The sequence below is a fragment of the Myxine glutinosa genome, chromosome 1, assembly GCF_964187855.1.
Source record: "Myxine glutinosa chromosome 1, kmMyxGlut1.1, whole genome shotgun sequence".
NCBI lineage: Eukaryota > Metazoa > Chordata > Myxini > Myxiniformes > Myxinidae > Myxine > Myxine glutinosa.
This window is the reverse complement of record NC_136261.1, coordinates 25,437,686-25,446,246: the sequence shown is the minus strand read 5'-3', so window position 1 is coordinate 25,446,246 and position 8,561 is coordinate 25,437,686. Positions and strand designations below refer to the sequence as shown.

At 44.5% G+C, this 8,561-nt stretch overlaps 1 pseudogene; it reads left to right on the top strand.

The window, feature by feature from the left end:
- Window positions 1-6,060: 6,060 nt before the first annotated feature.
- On the top strand, window positions 6,061-6,904 carry LOC137419143 (protein myomaker pseudogene; annotated as a pseudogene).
- The last annotated feature ends 1,657 nt before the right edge of the window (window positions 6,905-8,561 follow it).

Below are 8,561 nucleotides of genomic sequence, written 5' to 3'. Positions count from 1 at the left end.
CTTGAGGGAAAGACAGTACAGAGGGACCGCGAGGGAAAGACAGTACAGTTGGGACCGCGAGGGAAAGACAGCACAGTGAGACCGCGAGGGAAAGACAGCACAGTGGGACCGCGAGGGAAAGACAGCACAGTGGGACCGCGAGGGAAAGACAGCACAGAGGGACCACGAGGGAAAGACAGCACAGGGGGCCCCGCGAGGGAAAGACAGCACAGGGGGCCCCGCGAGGGAAAGACAGCACAGGGGGCCCCGTGAGGGAAAGACAGCACAGGGGGCCCCGCGAGGGTAAGACAGCACAGGGGGACCCGCGAGGGAAAGACAGCACAGGGGGACCACGAGGGAAAGACAGCGCAAGGGGACCATGAGGGAAAGACAGCACAGGGGGACCGCAAGGTAAAGACAGCACAGGGGCACCGTGAGGGAAAGACAGCACAGGGGGACCGCGAGGGAAAGACAGCACAGTGGGACCGCGAGGGAAAGACAGCACAAAGTGACCGCGAGGGAAAGACAGCACAGTGGGACCATGAGGGAAAGACAGCATAGTGGGACCGCGAGGGAAAGATAGCACAGAGGGACCGCGAGGGAAAGACAGCACAGGGGGACCGCGAGGGAAAGACAGCACAGGGGGACCTTGAGGGAAAGACAGCACAGCGGGACCATGAGGGAAAGACAGCACAGGGGGACCGCGAGGGAAAGACAGCACAGGGGGACCACGAGGGAAAGACAGCACAGGGGGACCGCGAGGGAAAGACAGCACAGGGGGACCGCGAGGGAAAGACAGCACACAGGGACCGCGAGGGAAAGACAACACAGAGGGACCGCGAGGGAAAGACAGCACAGAGGGACCGTGAGGGAAAGACAGTACAGAGGGACCGCGAGGGAAAGACAGTACAGTTGGGACCGCGAGGGAAAGACAGTACAGTTGGGACCGCGAGGGAAAGAATCACCTTGTTGTAAATACATCACCTTGTTCTTTCTTGGTTTTTCCCTAATCCGATCACATCCGTCCTTTCTTTCCATTGAGTACCTGTGGCACGATTTCGGAACCGCTAGAATCGGGTTTAGTCTTGGTTAATGGCTCGGGCCGCAGAATGCTAACCGCTCGGCATTATCTATCATATCCGTGGTTCGAGCGGGAGTTATTCCCTCGTTTCCGGCGGGCGTTAGTACTTAGGTAGCAGCGAACCCATAGGCCTAGCAAACCCTACCTAACGCCGTGCCGGGACGGACGTTATAGCTTCCCAGGACTCAGGACGGCCAGCTTAAAAGACAAGGGGATTAATCCCCCCTTGATAAGGGGAGAGCCGACCCCCGAGATCCGTAACAATATTATCCTGCGATTCCCCTCTGTGAAGACCGGAAAATCACGGATAGCAAATCGAGCGTTAATGGAAACGTTCAATTCAATAGCCGATTTTACTTTCTATATGTGCGGGGGGTAGAAATTAAGAAGAAGAAGAAGCTTTTACCTGAGCGATCCGCCGAGCAGTCTTCAAACCTGCAAAAATAACTCACACTAAAAACGGATTTAAAATGTACAAAACTAAACAGGTTTATTAAACGGAATGCCGGTAACAAGAAACGAGACGGTAAATAAATATCCTAAATTGGGATCCCTCACACCAGACTTAAAACATGGACGAAGGGAAAATAAATGGAAAGGAATGGTGTATGTGTGCACTTAGCTCAATCGTCTGTCCTGGCACCTCGTCGAGAGCCGTCTCAGGCCTCCGTTCCTGCGCGGGAATCCAGACATGGTCCCTGCCTTGGCGGGAAGTAGGCCTCAGTCCGCCTCGTTCGCGCGCTGCTAGTCCTCACCGGGCGTCTCGCTCGCCTCTGCTCATCACACTCCAGCAGCAAGCCGCCCTTGTACACTTGTCGCTGGCACGGAGTACCCAGCTCTTCATCCACGCTCTTCCTCCTTACGTCCAAAAGAACCGGGGAACGAAGAGACGATGCCGGCACACAATCGCTTGCACCGAGGTCCAGAACGTCAAGCAGGCACAAGAGCTAGAAGGTCCAAAGCAATAGGGCAGAGAGAGAGAAATGTCAGTTTCTCTCCACCTTTTATCAACCCCTCATGACATCATCTGTCTCTCTCTACCAATGCCCACAAGCCACAACTACTGTCTTCGCTCTCCACCTATCACATGCACTCTGCCATTTGACGTCATCGGTGTACCCTGCCAATCAGCATGCTGCTTACTGCTCCTCCTTCTTTTCCCCAATCAGCTGGGATGCTTCTTGCTTTGTAGCGACCAGTCACGGCTCCCTCTTTAATCTGGCCTTTGGTTGGTCGACACGCTGCTCAATATCGAGTCCTTCTGTGCGTGGCGCCCGGCCTGCCTGTGCTATGTGTGTCTGACAAGACGAGGTTGTCAGCCCAAGTGCGTCATCTGGGTTCCGGTTAGTTTTATTGTTATGTGCTAATTAGTGTACCAATGTACCTGACTCATGTCTGTGTGCAGTTCCATAAGGGACAAAGGATAGATCACAAAGGTTTGACTAACAAGGTGGTAGTTAACATAATCCCTATAACTAGTTAACATGCCCCATTCCTCGTAATGGGGACGAAGATACACCTTAATCCGACATTCTGGCTAAACAGGTCCCTGACTTATGTACATCGAAGTGGTTCTTTCTACCCATGATCATGGGATCACCTACCTATGCAGATCTACCTGAATCTATATATCACTATACCCCACCGACATAACAATATTACCTGGACGTACAAAGCATTTACCTTTGAAATTTGCGTCCGATTCCGTCCGGTAGAAGCTAAGAAACGAATTTTCAGTCCCCATGGTACAGTTGCATGCAGAGAAACGAGAAACCGTCCCATATAAAGGGAGGGGCGCTTCATGCCTGCCTTGATATTCTACTCAATTACTATTATCACTCATAGTAACAAGAGTTCAGAGCATAATTATGGGATTCTGAAGGTCTGAGCATATTGGATTTGGATTTACCATCACACAGAAACACAGGAAGTTTTACTACAGTGCTCCTGAAACTGATATTCGGCATTAGCCTGATTCAACCAATGATAAATCAAGCATTATTTGGATAACGAAATAATTGGAGCATCCCATGTAGTTAATATTCATACAAGATAAGGGACCCATACTCTAGGTACCCCACCTTTCCGGTGGTATGAAGAATAGATCGGTGTAATATGAAAGCTAAATCTTGTACGGGTTTTTAAATATAGCATGCACAAGCCAAATTACCGAGATGGTTTGTCATGGATACATAATTCAGCCAATCACAAGCCTGATATAGTCAGGTTAAGAGGAATAGATATCTGCAATATGAAATCTAAATGTTCAACGGTTTCAGAAATATTGCGTACGTACACAAAGCTACATGGACGGATGATCGGTTGGTCAGGTGGTCGGTAGTTTGTTCGGACGTACGGAGGTCATTTTAATGTCCCCAATCTCTATCCTTGGCGAGGGGCCTGGGACATGGATCTTGGTAACAAGTGCTCAGGTGAAATTATAAGCAAATGTTTACATTGTGGGCAATACCAGAAAGAGAAGGGAGAACACTTTACATCCGTCGAGTAAGGGTGAAGCAAAATACCCCCTACCCCGCTCACCAACTCCACATTTACAGTATGTACATCTCCTCTGTCCTTTTCTTCCATATACTAACCATTTTTCATTTGAAACTGGCCACTGTAATTATCAATGAAAGACCCACTGGTGCAGATGTCCAGGATTCTGACGATGTAACCTAGACCGAGAGGGTCTCGTATAGACTGAGGAACATCCTGACCAACCTTACCTGACAAGGGAATCATGAGGTCACCTTGCTTAAAAGCGTCTTGCAGCAAGCTTGTGAACTCATTTGCCTTGTGGCACTTAAAGCGACGTGTCTCAATGCCTAACATGGGCCACCATTGTCAAAAAGCATTGTAACCAAGGTATCCATTTAAATCAGGAGTCTGAATCTTTCCATACAGCTCCAGTATTATTACTCCCGCCAGGGAGTAATGCATTCGATCGTGTACGTGTGTGTGTGTGTGTGTGTTCGTGTGCTTGTGAAGAAGATATCTGGAAAAGTTCTGAACGGATTTGGATGAAAGTTGGTGGGATGATTGCCCTTGGGATAAGGAAGAATTGATTAGTTTTTGGTGAAGCTCAGGATATTATTCTTGATCCAGGAATTTTTTGAAGGATCTTTTGACCATTGGAAGATAGGGCTCATTTTTTTTAAACATTATCTTCTATATATTCTATATTTAACATTGTGATATGAAAATAGTTTTCATATTTGTTGTAAATGTAGTTTAAACTCGTGGTTATGCGTTAGAGCGGTGTATTTTTTTTAGCAGCGTTGTCTTCAATGTTCATTTTTTTTCTAATAAAGACATATTCTGTCATTTTAAAACCACCAAGGTGTGTATTAGTTTTCCCCGTTTCATAAAATGTATCGTTTGATACGTATAATGCTTTAAAACTGTTTTTTTTATTATTATTTTTTTATTTTTTAACCTCAGAAGAGATATCAACATTTAGCTCAGCGAATGTCAATCGCGGTGTCAGTATTTGATGAACTTATAAAGACTTAGTTCCAGATTTGTCAATGGCTGAGGTATATTAACAAACGAATAAAACAGATTTGGCAAAATTCCAACTTTTTTTTTAAAGATCGCATATTCACCCAGGGTTGTGAGAGGCTGAAGAAGAAGAAACCTCGCATGGGCTTCCCAGACCAAATAAATAATTCTGGTTCTGGCTCTGCGATTTTCAGGTTTATTACTCCCGCCAGGGAGTAACGCATTCGATCGTGTCCGTCCGTGTGTGTGTGTGTGTGTGCGTGTTCGTATGTTCGTGTGTTTGTGAACAAGATATCTGGAAAAGTTCTGAACGGATTTGGATGAAAGTTGGTGGGATGATTGACCTTGGGATAAGGAAGAATTGATTAGTTTTTGGTGAAGCTCAGGATATTATTCTTGATCCAGGAATTTTTTGAAGGATCTTTTGACCATTGGAAGATAGGGCTCATTTTTTTTAAACATTATCTTCTATATATTCTATATTTAACATTGTGATATGAAAATAGTTTTCATATTTGTTGTAAATGTAGTTTAAACTCGTGGTTATGCGTTAGAGCGGTGTATTTTTTTTAGCAGCGTTGTCTTCAATGTTCATTTTTTTTCTAATAAAGACATATTCTGTCATTTTAAAACCACCAAGGTGTGTATTAGTTTTCCCCGTTTCATAAAATGTATCGTTTGATACGTATAATGCTTTAAAACTGTTTTTTTTATTTTTTATTTTTTATTTTTTAACCTCAGAAGAGATATCAACATTTAGCTCAGCGAATGTCATTCGCGGTGTCAGTATTTGATGAACTTATAAAGACTTAGTTCCAGATTTGTCAATGGCTGAGGTATATTAACAAACAAATAAAACAGATTTGGCAAAATTCCAACTTTTTTTAAAGATCGCATAATCACCCAGGGTTGTGAGAGGCTGAAGAAGAAGAAACCTCACATGGGCTTCCCAGACCAAATAAATAATTCTGGTTCTGGCTCTGCGATTTTCAGGTTTATTACTCCCGCCAGGGAGTAACGCATTCGATCGTGTCCGTCCGTGTGTGTGTGCGTGTGTGTGTGTTCGTATGTTCGTGTGTTTGTGAACAAGATATCTGGAAAAGTTCTGAACGGATTTGGATGAAAGTTGGTGGGATGATTGCCCTTGGGATAAGGAAGAATTGATTAGTTTTTGGTGAAGCTCAGGATATTATTCCGGATCCAGGAATTTTTTTGGAAATTTTTTTGGGAAAGATTTTTTTCTGTTTTACTGCATTAAAGCTTTTATTCTTATTCTTAAATGATGTTTTTCTCCTCTAATTCCGAGTTATATCAAAATAAATTATCTTACAGTTAGGGCCTACTTTCTTTTTCATTTATTGTTTTGGGGAGAGGGGATGTTAAACAAAACGTATTATTCCAACTAAACCCAAGCCACAACTTATGTAGAACTATTAGTTCTTGACATTAGTTCTCCATGTGTGTTTGTATCCTTAATGGCAGGTGCATCTTGCCTCATGTTACTCTATATTTTTGACAAGTATTTGTTCTGATTGCAGTTCTACCACGTGTGTGATGGTCTTGGGTTTTATGATCCATCTGCATCATGCGCTCGGAGCTTCTGGAGTATTTCAGCACCTTTGGGATTTCACTGTCCATTTGGGTCACCCTTATAGCAGTGGGAGAGTTTCAAGAGCAAACCCAGCTTGGAACCATCTTGGCCGGGACACTGGTCATCGCTGTCCGGACGTACGAGAACACCTGGGGATACGGAGTCTATGCTGGACCCATCATCACTGCTATTACCCTGCTTGCCATCAAGTTCGGAAGAAAAATGATGAAAACAAGGGCAGTTGCCCCTCAGAGAAGGGTTTATACACAACTCGCACCTGGCCTCTGCTTCCTTATCCTCGCCTTCACCCTTCGCTTTTACTTCCAGAATTGGGACTACACGTATGTACACAGTGCATTCCACTGCAGCCTGGCTGCAGCATGCATCCTCGTGTTGCCCGAGAAGAACAAGTCAGCGACTGCGAATCGCCCACCCGAACAACTAACCTGCTGCACACTCTGCTGCTGCCCATAGCACTTCTCAAACCCTGCAAATCTGCAATCATTATTAGAACATTCAATGTAAACCTGCTTCGATGCATGCTCATATACCTGAGATACTCAAATTGAGTTTAACTAATAGTTCATCTTTAACAGTTGGAGGGTTTTGAAGTATTTGTGTGACTTATTGTAACCACGACTTCATCGTGCAATTCATATTCCAATGAATACCAAGTTGTAAACAAATTAATTTTTCTTTTACAAATCAAAAAAAAAATTGTTTCCTGAAAAATTAAAATTCTTTCCTGGAAGTCCTAGCAGTGTCCATGTGTTTTATACCTATCCCACCCTCCCCCCCCCCCCCCCGATTTCCGTGCCTCCTCCCCGCAAGCCCTATCCCTCCCACAGATCTCCCGATGTCCCTGGTTTCAAATGTTGTACTTGTGTGCTTCCCTCTCTCTCCCCATCTTGTCTCCTGTTCCCTTTATCTCGTTTTATGTGTCAGTTTGTCTTTTTTGTGATTGATGTTAGCTCTTACATGAGCCTCGATGTTGTATACGAAAAAAAAAAAAAAAAAAAAACCACGGCGGGAGTATGCGCTCTGCTGAGTGGCGTTCTCGTTGTATGATGCACTCAAAACATATAAACTTTGGATAAGCATCCCGGGGTGGTGCTTAACCTTTGGCAAGCTATGTAGTTGACACTATCTTGGAAACCGGGCATTGACATTGCAGACAATATGAATAGGTTGAGCCGTTGAGGACGGTTGAATATATGAATATTCCTTAAGTTTGTGCTTAAATCCTCCTCCATCCTCCCAACGGGTGTCCGATCGGCCCCTGGGTGGTATATTTTGTCTGTCAAATTTTTATTATCTGCACTTTGGTATCTAGATTTTAGGAGTTTGTCGGTCTACCCTAGCCTGCTTCAGGGCATGTGTTACTTTCAGATGCTGGCAGGGTATTAGGTTGTAAGATTGATTTTTATTCTGGGGTCCAAACGGACCCCAGCAAAAATTGGCAATTCCATATTGTGTTGTAGATGTGTAACACATACATATGGCTAGTCAACTTTCCTGAGTGGAAGTTATCTGAGGGACGACGACGACGACGTCTCTTCCTGCTGGAACTAGCACAGGGGCCGATCATGCCACAGGTCCGGCGCCGGTCCTCGATACCAACATTGCACGCGCCGATCCGTTTGGCAATGAAGATGGTTGGCGTAGTAGCTCCTGGTCAGCCACAGCAGGCTCAACAGGCAGTGGGTGTTGCCAAGAGGAGAAGATGTTGCCTGTGTCCTCGTCAAGTTGACAGGAAAGTTAGGCTGGAATGTGGGGCATGCAGGAAGCCTGAATGTTCCCATCACAGCACCCAACAAGTTGTGTGCGAACAATGCCTATAAATCCAAAAATGGCAGACTATTCAAGTTGAAAGAGTCAAAACCTATGTTCCTGCAGGACATGATGATAGATAATCAATTTATTTTGTTGACGATATTTCACGTTATAGTTTGGTACAGGACTATGCCATTGTTTAGTTCAGAACACGTCAAATGCCAATATTAGCTGGGAAAAGAGCAAAATGTGAGTGATATTTCCAAACAAATGACTCATCGAGGAATGCATTGACTACTATTCTGTTATTTTTGTGCTGTTGTCACGTGTATGTAGCCAATAGAGCATTTAAACAAGCAAAGGTCTTTTGTGTTCCTTTTTTTCTGTTCTAAAAAATGAAAATATCAGTGGGGTCCGAACGGACCCCGGTTGGTAGGATTTGTATGTACAATAGCTTGGTAGGACGAAGGTTAAAGGAAATATTTCCTTAAGGTTAAGGGAGTTTTATGCAACATGGCTCATGTCCTCAAAGTGAAGCTTCAGCAAGTCTTAACACCCTTAGTAAAGCTCCTCTAAAAAAGTCTGAACACTCCAAATATAAACCTTTACTATTATTAAGTCTAGAATGTATTT